This window comes from Heterocephalus glaber, unplaced genomic scaffold (genome assembly GCF_053883595.1).
Source record: "Heterocephalus glaber isolate CG9 unplaced genomic scaffold, H.glaber_assembly_v1.0 deba00001456, whole genome shotgun sequence".
Taxonomy (NCBI): Eukaryota; Metazoa; Chordata; class Mammalia; order Rodentia; family Bathyergidae; genus Heterocephalus; species Heterocephalus glaber.
Window position 1 is genome coordinate 379,000 of NW_028258304.1, and position 15,600 is coordinate 394,599.

Genomic DNA, 15,600 nt, shown 5'->3' on the forward strand with positions numbered 1-15,600 from the left:
ACCACTGAGCTAAATCCCCGGCCCCTCTCAGTGTTGTTTTAATTTGCATTTCTCTGATAGCCAATGATATTGAACATTTTTCCATGAATTTCTTGGTTAGCTATACTTCTTCTAAAAAGTGTGTTCATTTTGGTTGCCCATTTTTTGATTGGCTCTTTTATTTTTGGAGGGTCTAATCCTTTTGAGTTTGTTATATATTTTAGATATTGGCCCTCTGTCTGAGGAAGAGCTGGCAAATTTTTTTTTCCATCCTGTAAGTTCTCTCTTCACTCTCTTGGTTGTTTCCTTTTATGTGCAGAAGTTAAAATTTTTTTTTTTTTGTACTGGGGATCAAACTTGGGATCTTGCGCTTGTGAGGCAGGCTCCAGAACCACTGAGCTAAACCCTCGGCCCAGAAACTTTAAAATTTGATATGATCTCATTTATTTATTCTTGGTATTATTTCTTGTGCGATTGGGGTTCTGTTTAGAAAGTCCTTGCCTATACTTATGTCTTCAAGAGTTTTACCTGTTTCGTTTTCTAGCAGATTGTTTCTGTTTTCATTTAGATCCTTGATTCATTCTGATTTAGTTTGGTACATGGTGAGATGCATGGGTCTAGACTCAGTCTTCTGCATGTGGATATCCAGTTTGCTCAGCACCATTTATTAAAGAGTCTATCCTTCCTTTAATGTATGTTTTTGGCTCCTTTGTTGAAAATCAACTAGTTGAATGTGTCTGGGGTTGTTTCTGCTTCCTTTGTTGTGTTCCATTGATTTACATTTCTGTTTCTGTGCCAGTACCGTGCTTTTTTTTTTTTTTTAAACCACTGAAACTTTGTAATATAACTTGAAATGTAGGATTGTGATGCTACTGTTACCCAGAATTGTTCTTGCTATTCTGGGTCTTTTTCTTGGTTCCATATGAATTTTTGGATTGTTTTCTTTAGATCTGTGAGGAATGTTGTTGCTATTTTGATTGGGAGTGCATTTAATCTATATATCAGTTTTGTAAGTATAGCCATTTTGAGTATATTGGTTCTGCCTATCCAGGAACATGAGATTTTTTCTGTTTTCTGATGTCCTCTTTAATCTGCTTCTTCAGGGTGATACAATTTTCATTGTAGAAATCTTTCACTTCCTTGGTTAGGTTAATTCCTAAGTATTTAATTTTTCTTGATGCTACTATGAATAGTATTGTTTTCCTAATTTCTTTCTCAATGAGTTCATTATAAGTGTATACAAATGCAGTTGATTTTTCTGTGTTGATTTTGTATCCTGCTCCATTATTGAATTTGGTTATTAATTGTGGGATTCTTTTAGTAAAATTTTTTGGTTTTGTAAGTAGAGGATCATGTCATCTGCAAGTAATGAATGATGCTGTAACTTCTTCCTTTTCTATATGTATTTTCTTTTTCTTTTCTTTCTTTCTTTTTTTTTTTGGTACCGGGGATCAAACTCCGGTCCTTTGCATTTGCGAGGCAGGTGGCGGAACCACTGAGGTAAATCCCCAGCCCTCTATATGTATTTTCTATATGTATTCCTTTTATTTCCTTTTCTTACCTGATTGCTCTGACTAATGCTTGGAGGACTATGTTAAGCAGGAATGGTGATAGTGGACATTCTTGTCTTGTTCCTGATTTTAACAGGAAAGCTTTTGGCTTTTTCCCATTGTATTTGAGGTTGGCAGTAGGTTTGTCATAAATGGCTTTTATTAGGTTGAGATAATGTCTTCTATACCTTTTTCTCTTCAGTGTTTTAATCATGAATGGATAATGAATTTTGTCAAAGTTATTTTCTGCATCTATTGACATTGTCATGTGATTTTCGTCCTTGCCTCTGTTTATGTGATGAATTACATTTATTGATTTGCATATGTTGAACGATCCTTGCATCCCTGGAATGAAGCCTACTTGGTGTCATGGTGTAAGATATTTTTGATGATTTGTTGCATTCTGTTTGCCAGTATCTTGTTGAGGATTTTTGCACCTTTGTTCACTACAGAGATTGGCCAGTAGTTCTCTGTTTTGGTTGGATTCCAGGAATAACCTTAGGAGTACTCTTTCCCTTTAAATTTCATTAAAGAGTTTGAAGAGCATTGGTAATATAGCATTGGTTAGATCTTCCCTGAAGTTCTTGTAGAATTTGGCAGCGAATTTATCATGTCCTGGGCTTTTCTTAGTTGGCAAGTTTTTTATTATTGCTTCAATTTCTTTGCTTATTATTGGATTATTCAGGATTTTTAAGTTTTCTTGGTTCAGTTTTGGTGATTTATAGATATCTAGGAATATCTCCATTTTGTCCAAATTTTTCAATTTATTGTCATACAGGTTTGTGAAGTAGTTCATAATAATATGTTGGATTTTGGCAGTATTTATTTTAATTTCACCTTTTTCACTTTTTAATTGCATAGATTTGTGTCTTTTATTTCCTTTGTTGGTGAGATTGGTTAAGGGTTTGCCTGTTTTGTTTATTCTTTCAAAGAACCAGCTCTTCAATTCATTTTTCTTTTAGTCTCTATTTCAGTGATTTCTGCTCTGATCTTTATATTTTTCTTCTTTGTACTTGCTCTTGATTTGGATTGTTCTTGTTTCTCTAGGACCTTGAGGTACATCATTAGGTTATATATTTGGGCTTGCTCTGTTTTTCTAATGTGGGCATTCACGGCTATATAGTTTCCTCTTAGGACTGCTTTTATTGTGTCCCATAAGTTCTGGTATGTTATACTGGGATTATCATTTAATTCTAGGAACTATTATTTCTTTCGTGACCCATTGATTATTCAAGAATATGTAGTTTAGTTTCCATACATTTGGATACTTTTTTGTCCATTGATTTCTAGTTTTGTTGCAGTATGATCTGATAATATACATGGTAGAATTTCAGTTATTTTGCATTTACTTAACCATGCTTACTTGCTAATATGTGGTCTGTTTTGGGGAAAGTTCTATGTGTTCTATGAAGAATCTGTATTCTGTTGTTAGATGAAGCACTCTGTATATATCTGTTAATTCCATTTGTTCAAAGATTTGGTTTAACTCTGATATTTCTTTTTTGACTTTTTATTATATTTGTGATAGTGGGTTATTGAGATCCCCCATTATAATTGTATTGATATTTTCCTGATCTGTTATTTCCAATAGTATTTCTTTTATGAAGTTGGGCATGCCTTTATTTGGTGCATTTATGTTTATAATTGTTATCTCTTCCTATTGAGTGCTTCCCTTAATCAATGCATAGTGACTTTCTTTGACTCCTTTGCCTAGTTTTGGTTTAAAGTCCAATTTGCCTGAAAATAGAATAGCTATTCCTGCTTGTTTTTGGGTTCCCATTGTATGGAACATTGTTTTCCATTGTTTGAGTTTCAGTCTATGAATTTCTTTTTGGGTTGTGTGTTTCTTATATATGGAGTACTGTTTGTTCTTCTTTCTTGTTTCTTGATCCATTCTGCTAATCTGTGTCTTTTGATTGGTGAATTAAGACTATTCACATTGATAGCTATAACTGATAGGTATTGATTTATTCCTATCATGTATTGTTTTACTACTGCTGATTCCCTTTCCCTTCTACCTAATTGCTTGACCTGCCTGGTGCAATCATTCTTTTGGGCATTTTGGTATTGTTAGCTTCATTGTCTCTTTCTAGAATATCCTAGAAAAGTTTTGGAGTGCTGGTTTGGTGGTCATGAATTTCTTAGGTGCTCTTTATCATGGAAATATCTTATTTTCCATCAGTTTTACAGGTTGAAAGTTTTCATTTTTGTTTTTTAAATTTTTTTTGCTTGAAACACTTCAATCTCTCCTTGATTTTAATGTTTGTGTTGAGAAGTCTGCTGTAATTCTGACAAGTTTTTCTTTATAAGTTACGTGTTGTTTGATTTCTCTAACAGCTTTTAAAATTCTATTCTTGTGTTGGATTTATGGAACCTTGACTATTACGTGTTTTGGGGCGTTTCTTTTCTGATCATGGTTATTTGGGGTTCTATACACCTCACTTAACTGTATATTAAATTCTTTTTTCATGCCTGGAAAATTTCCTGCTATTACCTCTGTAAACAGGGTTTTTTATTCCCTTTGTGCTTTTGTCTGATTTTTCATTAATTCCAGTTAATCTTAGGTTAGTCTTCTTTGCATCATCTAGCGTATGCTAGATCAACTTTTCATGTTCTTTTGTTTTTATGGTGTCACTAATTGATCACCAACTACTGCCCTGACTTCTAGATCTGACATTCTCTTTACTCATGGGTCACTTCTACTGCCCATACTTTCAAGGAAATTTTTTAATCTCCTGGATTTCTGTTTGGAACTTTTTTATGGATTGCCATTCTTTTCTATGGTGAGCATTCATTGCATCTCTTTCCTTAGCTCCTATAATTTTTTATTAGTATCTTCTTTGGACTCTCTGATAATTTCTTTCATTAGCATCACTATGTTTAATTATATCTTCTTGGAGTTTGCCCAACACCATATTGATCTTTTTTTCCCCCTCCACTGTTAGTATTTCAGATAATTCGTCTCTGTTGATTTCCTCTGCTTTCATGCCCCCCTGTCTTTGGAGGGGGGACTTGGGAGTTTTTTGAGGCATTTTGTTACCTCGTTTTCTCATATTTTTAATTTGGAGGCTTGAAGAATGATTATAGTTGCTAGTATGGAGATCTCTTTAGTTAATGTCAACTTTTCAGAGATCTTCTCTGGGAGTAGCTAACTATTGGGCTTTTCCTCTGCCCCAGGATCCAGCCATCTCTGTTAATTTGGGAGGAGAGGTTGCAGCTTATTTGGCCCAGTGCCCAGTTCTTTGGGAATGGTCAGAAGTATTGTCTATGATTCCTAGCTATCAAGATATTGCCACATGGAGAAAACCACCTGATAGCAACAACTATGTCACCTTGGGTAAAATAGTAAAATCAACAACCGCAATAGCATCAAATATAAATTGGACATGGACAAACTCTGTGAACCAATAATGCATCACTCTCAACCATAGGAGAGAAATCTATAGTTATAGTTTAAGCTGTAAGACAAATCAAATATTGATCTACAGTAAATTCCTACTCAATAGAACAACTTTACCTTCAGTAACAGTATAATGGTGTTCAACCATAGTAAATTATATTTAACTATCTATAGATTCCTGGAGTTTAATGATTATATTTGTAAGTACAGAGGTAGCAGGGAATGGGAGCCTAAATTAAGGAGTGAAAGGAAATTAATGGTTTAGATAAAAGTGGCAGAAAAACCCAACAAGGAAAAGCATGATAATAAAAAGTGGAGAGCAAACTAAAGGAAAAAAGAGAAAGTAATATGGGAAAACACTGAAAGAGAGCAAGAAAAGAGAGAAAAGAAGGTCTAATGAAATAGACAAAGTAATATAATATTAATAAAAAAGGGGAAAATAATATGAGAGATAAAGCTCTAAACACCCCCAAAACAAAAAAACAAACAAACCCCAAAACAGCAACAGCCCTAATAACAAAAATCTCTCAAAACTGGATAGAGAAAGGAAAAATAAGGGTCTGGAGAAGGAGAATGTGATGGAGGAGGAGAAAGAAGAAGAGGAAGAGGAGGAAGAAGAAAAAGAGAAAAATTCCTTTGTATTTGCAAGTGAATTGTTTACTTCCAGGACCTGCAGTCTTTGGAATCTAGCAAGTGTGTCAAACCCAAGACATAGTTCCACTCATTTTGGTACACAGGGAAGCAGTCAAACCACTGGTCTCTGGATGTTGGCAGAAGAGCGGTTGCTCAGGCAGACCACTAGATTCAGTGCCTTCACCTTCGGATCCAGCCACTTCTGAAGGTCAGACCCACTTAATCTGGCCTCGCATCACAGAATGCAGGCCCCATGTCCTTCCTGTCCCTGAGCTTGAACTTCTCAGGGGATCTCTAGGGATCTATGTCTAGCTCTCACCCTTTCCCAGTCTGTCTCCTGTGGCTGTCTCTCACCTAGTCACTGTGGTAGGGTAGCACTTCAGTCCTGGAGTGAAGTTGTAGTGCAGATGTTCTGTGACTCATTCTCATGTGCCTAACCCCTCCCCAGAATAGCATCTAATGAAACTTTCTCGTCTAATATGGTGGGCGCTGCACTGGATTTCTTCTTCGACACTGTCCCATCATGAAGAAGCCACTCTCAGGGTAAAGCCCCACAGTTTTTTTTAAAAATTTGTACCAGTTGTGGGCTTTTCTTGGGGGCTAGTGCTGCTGGCCCATCCATTGTTTCTCTCTGAAGCATCTGACTCTTCTGGGCAGATTTACCTCTTCTCCAGGGTGTTGGCCTCTTCTTAGATCAGCTCAGTTGTTTGGCAGTCACCTGTGTGGCTCAGTACAGAGGGGAATGAAGGTGTAGAGCCTGCTAGGAGTTGGAAGTTTGAAATTTGAAGCCTGAGTTGGGCATGGTGCTTCCTGGTGCTACGGGGCTTACTTTTCTTTAGAGATTGTTAAAATGTGGTTGTAAGTTTCACATTTTCATAGCTTTTCTACTTAATATTTATAAACTATAATGTCTACAGTATTTCTCCAGCTCTGCTGAGTTACTAGTAGATTATACAGATTTGGCCATAATAATTTTTTCTTTATATGGAATTTTTTTCTCTATCAGAAGTTGTCTTATGTGCATTTGAGTCCCCCTTGTTTGGTCTCATTAGCCAAGCAATCCTTTGACTGCCTAAAAAGGGGGACTGCGTGGGCTAAAGAAAAAAGACAGTAGAGACTTGCATAATTTCAAGCAAACTGGGGGGGTGGTGTTGGTGATGGTGGTGATGGTGGTGGTGGTGTCAGTGCCTCAGAGCGGGCAAAAGACAAAGACACTAAGCTTGCCACTATTTATTGGGTTGGTTCATAGAGAGTATCAGATGACTCATAGGGCGATGGTAATCCTAAATTCATGAGGTTCTTATAATCTGATGGAGTATCAGATGTCTCAGAGGGTGGTGATAATCCTGAGTTCACCAGGATTTTATGCTGATATAATCTTTCCCCGGAGCATAGCAACATCATGGGACCATTGAGACCTCAGAATGGCTCCCAACACATAACCAGCAACTTTACTGGTATCCCAAGATCATGCTCCACAGTTGAGATGATTTACAAGATAGGAGTAGTATGCCCTGGCTTTTCTAGTAAACCACACTAAAGGTATTGTACACGTTTCCTCTGCCAAAAATTCATTTCCTTCGTCATTCTCCCTCTTCAGAGGGCAGGTTGGAGTATTGTCATTCACTTTGATGTAGTCTATGAATTTCTTCTCTTCATTAGACTTCTTAGAGAAGCCTTTATTTAAAACAGAATGTTTAAGTCAAATATGGCTTCCTAACATAATTTTTTTCATTCAATGCCACATCAGGTAAATTATGTCAGATCTGTTATATCTTTGTTGTTGTTGTTGTTATAAGCACTTGAAGGAAAAAAAGAGTAAGTGGACATGAGGTAGTTTTAGTGACTCAGTATGCGTACTCAAAATAGCAAGTTTTCAAGATTCCTCTTAATTTCACTGATTTTTAGGGAGACAGTATATTACTGTGGATTATTTAGAACCATAAAAATCATGAATAGAACTAAATATCTGATCCTTGTCAAAATTTAAAACTTTTTAAAAAAGACAGTTTTTATTTTCTAGAATATATACTTAAGTATTTTGAATATTCCATGTATGCTACTGAAAGCTCTGGATTTTGACAACTTGTAAAACTAGGAGCACTTTGTAACACTGTTGAAAATGGTAGAAGGAAGAACAGAAATTGCTTTTCACTTTGAACTACAACTGTTATTTCAAATGAAATAATGTGGATATTAATTATTTTCTGGTGGACAGTTTGTCAGTTCATTTATTTTGTAATGTTTATTCTTTAATCTAGATTTTCTACTTCTAATAATTCTTTTAATAGTATGAAATCTTGCCTGGGGAATATTTCTGTGGCATTGTTAAATCAAACAATATTGGAATAGTATGAATGTTCAGCTGTAGGTTATATTTTAAAAAACAATGATTTTTTGAAGTGCAGCACAATTTCAATATTTTTGTATACATATATTTATATAGAATGGTATTTGTGAAGTGTTTTTGACAAAGTCATTAAAGTTTCCTTTTTACTGGTTTTGAATGATTACAGATGAATAGAAAGTACAGAGGAGCAAAAAATGAAATGTATATAGGAAATCTGCGATGTTCTTCACCAAAATAACTGATTATTGCTGAATGGATATTTTAATAGAATTTTTTTCATTTTTTCATTATCTTTATTTTGTAATTTATTTTCCAATTAACTTCAGTTAACACTCATGTGAAAGAAAAATGTAATATTTAAAAATAGCTGGAAATTATTCTGACCCTCAGGGGAATTCTATAAAAACTTCACTATTGCTTCATATAAATTGTGATATCCTACATATGATCCATCTTTTTTGCAATATATTCTGTTAGCACAAAGACTTTTTACCCCTCAATGATATATAGGTTTAAATATAAATGAGATTTACAAAGGGTTAAGGATCTCAACTATTAAAAAATATAATTTCTACGTTAGAAATTTTAATTATACAACTTAGTAATGCTAAATAAATTTACATCGTAATGCAAAGAATCTTTAGAACTTTTTCATCTTTCAAAACCAAAACTTTGAACTCATTGAATATTAACTTCTTATTTTTCTCCACCACCAGTCTCTAGCAACCAGCATTCAACTTCTGTTTCTATTAGTTTTACTTTAGATACCTCTTATGAGTATCATACACTTTCTTTTGTCTTTTTGTGACTGGCTTATTTCATTAGACATAGTATCCTTAAAGTACACATGTTCATATTGTAACATGCAGGAAGATTAGCTTATTTTTAAGGCTGCATAATATTCCATTATATGTATATACCACATTTTCTTTATCCACTTATTCTTCAGTAAACATTTGGATTGCTTTCGTTTTTTAGTTGTTGTAAATAAGCAAATACATCTTTGAGTCTTTGCTTTGATTTCTTTTGAATATGCATCTAAAAATGAGATTGCTAGATAGTATTTTAATTCTATTTTTTATTCATACATTTTATGGAAAACATTTTACCAACAGTACACAAAGGTTCTGATTTCTCATCAATGCTAATACTTCTCATTTTCATTAGTTTTGCTATGGCTATCTTAACAGGTATGATATCATACCCTATTGTGACTTTAATTGATATTCCTTTAGTAATTAATGATGTGTTGAGCACCTTTTTCTATGCTTTTGCCATTTGTATTCTTTGGAGAAGTGTCTATTCAAATCCTTTGCACATTTATTTCTTTATTGTTAAGTTGGAAGGATTCTTTATAGATTATGAATATTAAGCCCTTGTCAAAAATATTATTTGCAGATATTTTCTCCCACTCTCTAGGTTGCCTTTTTACTCTATTGTTTTCTTTGATTCTTATTAATTATAATATTAGTGGTGATACTCCCTCCTCAGTACAATGCAAAGAAAAAGAATGTCCAAGCATGATTATCCTCAACTTCTCATCCTATTAATGGACAACTTTTGGGGCTTGTAAACGCTATTTTTTTAAATTTGTCCTTTAAATTTCTCACAGAGCACAGCCATATGTGCAACTAAACAGACTTCTCTGGACAATAACATGCAAATAACTTTTGAGATAATCTTGAGATGTTTTGTCTTTCATTTGGAATTATCATTAATATCTTTTCAGTTTGTTTGAATCTGATATTGGAGTCAGCTGCCAAAAAAAAAAAAAAAAAAAAACAAGTTCCAGAGCTAGTGCTGTTGGAGCTGAAAAATCCCTAGTTGGAATTTGCAGCTCCTTTGATTTCCTTTTGATTTGTAAGACTTGAAGAGGTAACATTAGAATCTCCCTGCTTTTGCCATTTGTTTTCACAGTTTTCCCTTGGACTTCAGATGCACATGGGGTCATAATTCTGTTTGATTGTGTTGTATAGGATGTTATTTTAGCCTTGGTTTTTTTTAATGAGCCCAGGGAATGATATGTGGTTGGTTTATTTGATCAGATGATCTTAGGAAACAAGAGTATTAGGAGCAGCAAAAAGAGAAGGTAGAACAGTCACTTCACTGGTACAGTGCCAAGGTAGTTTGGTTTCTCAGTACAAGGGACTTTCTGAAAAGTCTTGAGGAACCCACTGTGGGGGGAACAATATGAGGCAGCATTTATCTGTCAGCTCCATTTCAAGGGTTGTTTTACTTCTGAGTTGTGCTTCCTGAGTGCTGAGTTCTTGTGGGATTCCATTTTATGGTGTTAGAAAAGTTTCTGGAGAGGAAGCTAGAGATGTGTTGTAAGTTCCTGAACTGGTTTTAGGTTATATAATGGGGTGCTTCCAAGCTTGCTGAGCAGTGGTTGCTAATGGTAGCTTGAATTAAGAGATGAGGCTAAGAGGATTTGTAGCAATCATGTACAGATATGTAGTGCTCAAAATGTATACAAATGCAAAATTTGAATGATAATGTATATCAAAATTAGATGACATTGATGACTTTGTAGCTGATTATGGCCAGGTGTCAGATGCTACCTTAGTAGACGGTGAAACAAGATTCCAACCTCATTTTCAGGAAAAGGAACTGCTATTTTAGAATATCTTTGTTTTAATTAAAGATACTGTATATGTATTATCTTCTTTAATCCTTGTGGCACCTCAAAGATAAATTTGATGAATCATTTTTTAAACCTAGAAATATTGAACAGAAATAAGATAATGTGCCTGAGGTTATGGAATTAATAAACTGGTGCATTTAGAATTAAAGTCTTATCATACTCGATGATATTTTTTGCCCCTGTTTTTTCACCCTGCTGTGGAAACCTATGTTCAGTAATCGTACTAGGTCTCTTTTCAACTAGTTTCTGATTCTAGAGGTCATTTGTATATACTCTTGCAATCCACTAGAGGTCAGCATTGGGTTAATCAAACACAAGAGCCTTTGGCTTTTGGTTTTGTCTCTCTTTTTAAATTTAAATTTAAATTTGAATTTTTTGGTACCGGGGATTGAACTCGGGTCCTTGTGCTTGCCGGGCAGGCAGCGGCACCACTGAGCTAAATCCCTTTCCCTTCTCTCTCTCTTTTTAAAAAGAAACCTCGGTCTTATTGTTCAGGTATCCTGGGATGTCATAGTATTCCACAACAAGTCTTTATTTAATGAGAGTTTTTAAAATGTTAACAATGACTTTTCATTTTAATAGTTCAGATTAGGTAATCTTTATGGTCATTTCCATAGTTGCCTACCACTGTTGCCTTCTGATAGGTAAGGAGAGTACCAAAATCATATCCTTTACAGATATGTCTTCCATTTTGGGGCCAGATCTCATCCTCACAAGGATTCCTTTTGGAATTTATTGCCTTTACGTAGTTAACACGTATGTAAACTTACTTTGTGGACTTGGGGGATTCAAAAAAATGGTAAAATGTGTTTCTTGACAAAGAAAGAAGAATTGTATACTGAGAGTTTTTAAGTGTAATTTTCACCTAAATATCCAGAATATTTACTACACTCAACTTATTATTTTCATGGTCCCCTTTGCTTGGATTGGCCTTACCGTTTAGTCATCAAGGCCAGAATACTTGGACTTATTCTTATTTCCTTCCTTTCTTCCTTGTACAACATATAAATCAATAAATTATGTACTTTTGCTCCTTATGTATCTACTGCTACCTCAATTCTGGTCCTCATAATTGTTATTTGGACTCTTACAGTGATCTATATTGGTTTTTCTGCTGCTAGTCTTCATTTTCTTCCAGTTGACCACTTCTCTGTACCTAGAGAATTTTTCTCATTTCTAAAGATGATCTTGTTACTTCTTCTTAAATTATTTCATTTTTTCTCCATCGCCTTCTAGTTAACATTGAAACTGCTTTTTATGCACCTTTAATTTTATGTCTCTGTTAATTCTTTATAACCTATTGCTCTGCTTTGTACAAAGTTACTTACCATTATCTACCTGGTGGATAATGTTTTTTCACGTGTGGTCCTTTATCATGCTTTTTAGGCAGTGGTTCTGCATAACCTTTCCTATCTTCATTTGGAAAAATTATATTTGTCATTTTTTGGGGGGGGGACAGGGTCTCACTATGCAGCTTAGGCTGGCCTTGACTTCACTATGTAGCCCAGGCTGGCCTTGAACTCAAGGGAGTCCTCCTATGTCAGCCTCTCAAGTGCTTGGATTACAGGTGTGCACTACCATGCCAAGCTTATATTTGTCTTTTAAAATCACTATTTGGTATCTTTTCTTCTGTGAAGTCTTTCCTGAAACCTCTTCAAGCAGATCTGACTATTTTCTCCTCTGTGCAGTCATTGTCCTCTGTATTTATTTATATTATTATATTCATTGCATTGAATTACAGTACTTATTTGCCTATTTGCTTCTGGTAATAGTATGATATGAGGTTCATGGATCAGAGATAGCATCTTTCTTTCTGGGGATCGAACTCAGGACCTTTACACTGAGCTACATCCCTGACAACTCCTTTTTTATATTTTTATTTTTAAATTTTGAGACATGTTCTTGCTAAGTTGACTAGGTTTGCAATCTCTCTGTCTCAGCCTCCCAGAGCGCTGGGGTTACAGGCATGCACCACCCTGCCTATTAGTGTTTCTTATATATCCACCATGTCTGCTACCAAGCAGATATTCAATACAGATTTGACTAAAAATCATAATACAGAGAAACACACCATATGAGTTAAACAGTAAGAGAAGGCTTTATAAAGGAAGAATTTTAGTTGAGTTTTGGAGGAAACCTTGGATTTAGACAGGGAGAAGTCATCAGAGAGAGAAGTGTGTAAGACAGCAGAGGTAGAAATAGGAGGTAGAATCTTATCCAAGTAGAAAATTCATGTTGGAGAGTGCTGATAAGTACACTGGAACATTAAGTTCAGCTTTCATTATGGTTGACTCTTTATGGAGTTTGGACTTGGAACTTGTTTAATTCTCTCCTCCCAACCACTCAGAGCCTGGATGTAGTTGCAAGGGGCATTATAGTGGGAAGGTGATTATTTCCATTTAAGTATTTCCATTTTGGAATTGTAGCAATGGTAGAAAATACAATAATAATAGGAGACTGGAGGTGTGTTACTGGATCTTGGGAGAGGGGAAAGAGTCATAATAGAGAAGAGGAGGAGCTAAGAGAGAACTCTTACTCAATTTCTAAATATTAGGAAAGGAGAGAATAATAAATATGAGAGACTTAAGAAAAAAGTGTTAAAAGATGTAAAAATTATTCACAAATAGAATGCACAACAAAGAAAAAAATGCTTTCTAAAGTCTAGGTGTTACTTTTATGCTTGGTACCCTTCTCCCCCTAACCCAGCACAGCCAGCAGAGATCAGTCAGCTGCTTCTGTGGCTCATTATTGTGAGGGTTGTCCTTGAGGCATATAATATGTGGTTGTGGTAAACAGCAGAGCATGGTAGGAAAGGCTTCTAAAGGGCTTTTATTGGGTAATTTTCATGCACTGTAATGTTACTTTTTCATTTTAATTTACATTATATGCATTTATATATTTATATTTAGCCTTCACCACTTTCTACAAATCTCATAACTCATATTTTTCAATAGATAGTAATTTCATTTACATCCATAATGATAATATCTGAGTATTTACTTTATTGTTCTACCTGAACTTGATATTTCCAACTTGGCCAATTTCTAATTTCCGTATCTTCTCTGAATGCTCCTTTACATATTGGGGAACTCTTGATAGTTCTGACAGAGACTCCAGATTCTGACCGAGCTTTAGAATACAGCTTGAAATACTTTGACTTCTAGAAGAGGGCTCACCATATCAATTTGCCAATTTGGCCCAAACTACTTTTCAGTCTTCTAAATTTATAGGAAACCAGATGCCAATTAAAAGAAAAATCATAGAAAATCTGAAATTACTCCCATGGATTACTTTCCAGATCTTTATCAGGTTTAAATGAGAGTATCTAGTGTGTCTCCTCTTGATTGCTTTTGATACACTGTAGTATTTTATTGATCGTGAAAGAAAAATAATGAACTTGGAATTTAGTAAGATAAGACCTACTTATGAAAAGCTTTCGTTTTGGTGTACTAAAAGAATGTAGAGTTTAGGGAGTAAATGATCACTCTTTAGTTGAGTGCTTGCTTTTCAAATATGAAAGCTTTTGAAGTTCACTCTTCCATTGTGCTCTCTGAAATTTTTGATTCCTGCTTATGGGTTTGAATTTGATATAGGTGGAGAACATCTTACTTTTGAGGTTAATATTATTAAAGAATGTGCTGTTTAATTTTGGACCTCAAATACATTACACTACTTGGAGTGTATGTATGTCTTATATGCAAAGCCAAATTACATGTTTTGGCGTATGTTCTCACGTGTTTGTTGCTGAGGTCAAGTATTTTATGTGAGTCAAATCAAAATATCAATGAGTAATATGCTGAGAAACAAGTTTGTCCATTGATTCAAATCTCTGGAATGTAGATTCTTTTCATTTTCTTGGCAGAAGCTAAGTTGCATAGTTTTAAGTTTTTCTCTGTCCTAATAATTTGTTTCATTTGACTAGTGCCTGAGTTAACTTCTTGTATTTAATATTTATCTTGAATTCCTTAGTCTTACTGGAAAAATTTGGAGACACTGATTTTTTGTTTTAACTAATTTCTACTTGTCACTGAGAAGAAATAATATATATTGATTGAGGAACGTATGTTCTGATAGGTCAAATGTTTAAGCTTTGTTTTTTGGCATGCTAGTATGTATTGGGGAGAGAGAGAGAGGGACAGAGAGAGAGAGAGAGAGACAGAGAGGAGGGGAGAGGAGAGAAGAGGAGATGAGAGGAGAGGAGAGGGAAAGAGAAGTTCCACTGGGAAATACTTTTGGAATATGCTGGATTTAACAAGAGTAAATAAATTTCTTTAAAATAGTATTGCATCCAGCTGTGTTAATATATATTGTTTATCTACAAAAAAGCTATATGTATGCAGTGTTTTCCATTGATTTTTCCATAGAACCTTATTTTAGAAAGCACTTTTGTCATGGTTTTAGGAGGGACTGTTGGTCAGTGGACTGATCTGGGACTGAGGATATCTTTTGAATTACCCTTCACTTGCATTGTGACCTTGAAAAAAATCCTTTGCCTTTAACTTTAGTTTTCTGAGTGGTGACTGAAGTCATTTCCAGCTGAAATGTGTAGTTTAACACTTACATTGTTGACTTTGGAGAGTAGCACCATTTTTTAATCTGTTGAAGCCATAGTATAATTTCAGTCAATTTTGTTAGGCTACAGGGTCATACTTCCTATTCTGTATAAGTTCAAAAGAAGAAACCCTTTAAGTCTCTTTCCCATAGGTCACAGTCGGAAGATCCTGTTTGAATTGTTCTAATCATACTCTCGGGAAAAAAGTCTTTCTCTTAAAATAGTTTATCCTCTAGATCACATATATATTACCAGTCTCATATATCCACACAACTGTTTTTAAGTCTCCTAAGCTTAAATTTATCAAAATTAATTCCAAGGTCCTCCCCTTCTCCTTCAACTATTATAGTTTCAGTATGGTATTTTCTTGTAAGAGATAAATATCAGGCATTTGTGATAATCTCATAGCTACTTAGGTGCAAATGGATAAATTTAATTTTGTGGGGATTAAGTGGTAATACTTGAAAAGTCTTATGATAATGTTTTAACTTG

General features: G+C 34.8%; 1 protein-coding gene across 11 annotated transcripts in view; it reads left to right on the forward strand.

The window, feature by feature from the left end:
* Exoc6b (exocyst complex component 6B) overlaps positions 1-15,600 on the forward strand; it is a 721,832-nt gene that overhangs the window by 269,427 nt on the left and 436,805 nt on the right. The gene's annotated exons all lie outside the window — the stretch shown is intronic.